A 2,666-nucleotide genomic window follows, 5' to 3' on the forward strand; every position below is an offset into this window, starting at 1 on the left:
AAGCATTTCAGTGGCTCACCATTACAAACTAACTGGAGATGAAACTTGGCTGGACTGCCTGCCCCAGGACTCTGCCATTTCAGTGCTTCTCATTCCTTTTAAATATAAATCCAAATACCTTATTCAAGCTTATATTGCCTTCGGGAGCTGTATTTCCATACATCAGTTCAAAACCAGTTCTATGTGTAAGAAAAAAAAAAAAAATCCCCAAGTGATTCAAGGTGGTGCTATAAAACACAGTATGGTGTTGAGAAGAAGGAAGGTGCCAGCAAGAGAATTTCAGAATAACTTCTGCAAGTAACTTAGCAAGTATATACCTTCCCATGCACTGTAGTGTGTTGCTTAAGGTGGAGGTGAGATGTTTACTCCAGGTTTTTCACTCCACCCACTTCTGAAACTGCAGTGGGAATCAAAATTCTCTTGAGTCTATGACTTGTTTTAGTGTGAGCAATAGGTAGAAAGGAAAAGAGAAAAGTGCAACTTAAAAGCATTTTTTTTTTTTACATGATCCATGGCATTAATTGCAGTTTCCCTATTCTCCTGCTGTTTTTGTTCTGCTCAGTGCACGTGACTTCAGGACTGTGCTTTTGAGTTTTAATGAGCCTGAATGCCATTACATCTTAACGTGCACAAGACAATAAATGTTTGCTGTTTAGTGGCTGTAACAAAATACTTGAGTCAAGTGAACACCCACTACTTGTACTGACAGTAGTGATCTTCTGGGATTTATCATGTCATGTGCCATGCTTAGTGTTTTGATGTTATACTTTTAATTCCTGAGTGTACTCCTAATTAAAGGTTTAGAGCTAAAAACTGATTTTGTGGTTTTGTAGTGAGCTGCCTTTGTGATATGTTGGTAGCGTTTCTTTCTCTTGCAATTAATTTTAAAGCTGGCTTCTATTGACAGCTTTTGAGTTCCCTTTTTATGTTCAGCTTAAAATTTATGAAGGCAGAAATTAAAATATTCTTTTTCAATATCACTATTTTTTTGGTCTGTTCCTGTGCCATGTGCCAGTGATGATGCTGCTGTATGGGTTGTCAGCAGGTGAGGAAGCAACATGTGAAAAATGAGACTTTATGCAGGAATTCTATTATAAAATTGTGGTTTAATTCTTGATGACGTTAGAGCTTTGAAGGACCAAACTTCCGATTGAGCCATGCCCTTTTTGTGGAGTTTGGCCTTACCACTGTTTTCCACTTCAGCACACTCATCTTCAGTCCTGGCTGTTGTTTCAGAAATACTCCCACAAGCTGTAATCCTAACCAGTAATTTCGTCTGTTTTTGGCACGTTACGTGTTTATTTTCTCAAGTATGTCCTTTATTCACTTCTTTTGTGCTTCTTTCAAGTCTGCACTGTCACTTTCTTGCCAGCTTTCAGTTGTAGATGAAATAGTGAATTGAATATATCACAGAAGCAGTTAGGGCATCGATCTGTCTGCAATAAGTGTAATGGCATAGGCTGCCACACATTCAAATGGTGTTGTGGAACAGGGAAGATGATTTCACTGATAGGTGCTTCTCTTTTAGTGTATTGTTTTTTTTTCTTTTCTCTCAGGAAGGAAAAGAAAGCACCAAAACCTCTTTTGGAAGGTGATGTTTAATTCTTCTGTTTCACAAATACTTTTGCTCTACATGTCCTCTGAGCTGCCTGACTGCCTCAGACAGTATTTTTCGTGTTTCACAGTAAGAAAATAAAATCCGTTCATCATGTCCTGTGATATTCCCTGTCTGATTTTCCTATGGCCCTGTTTAGCACTGCTGTGCCTTCCTGCTTCACAAGGTCCTTAGGCAATGGCCAGTTCTGCACTCTGCTCCTTCCCTCTTTCAAATACAGGGTTTTCTTATAAAGTACTCCTGCAGGCTGGAATTGATGATGCTGTCTCTCTAAAGTTCCCCTCTGAAGCACTATTCTGCTGTTCTCTAAGGCATTATAATACAGCGCAAATGGAAAAAGAATTTTATTTTTCTTATGTGAGCTGAAATCACCTAACACTGCTCTGCTGTCTCACAACCAGAAGATATCTGCAGGCCTCAGGGCACTCGTGAGTGAAACTACAGCTCGTGCCACGTGGGTCAGGAAACAAAACTGAATTTACTGTATCCACTTGTAATAAGCTGAATAGTTTTTAAGTATACACATGTGAAAATGTTGAGGGAAATTTAATCTCTAAATTACTTGTGACGTGGCTTTTTTTCCTTCATCAAGTTTTTAGTTTTCTAAGAGCAATGTAAATGCATCAAGTTAGGCTTGTACATTAACTGTATGCAAAGTAAAAAACAGGGCAAGGATCTAAGCTGTCATTCACCATTCACCACCAGGAACAGAAGTGTGTGTGTGTGTGTGTGTGTGTGTGTGTGTGTGTGTGTGTGTGTGTGTGTGTGTGTGTGTGTGATGATTGCTGCTCTGCTGAGTAACTAACTGTATGAACTACCTGAACACAGAGGATTCTTTAAAATTTAAGAGAAAGCTATTATTTCAGGGTTTTTTGTTCTTTTTGTTACTTTTTGGCATACTTTGGCTGGCAGACTAAATCCCTAATTCTTCACTTTGAATTGTATGTTCATTCTGAATGCTTCACGCCGTGTCATTAAAAAAAAAACAGCGTTTTATTTCTGTGATATCTATTACAGTAAGAATCTAATAATATTAAACTCCTTTTTTTTT

Source organism: Meleagris gallopavo, chromosome 13 (assembly GCF_000146605.3).
Source record: "Meleagris gallopavo isolate NT-WF06-2002-E0010 breed Aviagen turkey brand Nicholas breeding stock chromosome 13, Turkey_5.1, whole genome shotgun sequence".
Classification (NCBI taxonomy): domain Eukaryota; kingdom Metazoa; phylum Chordata; class Aves; order Galliformes; family Phasianidae; genus Meleagris; species Meleagris gallopavo.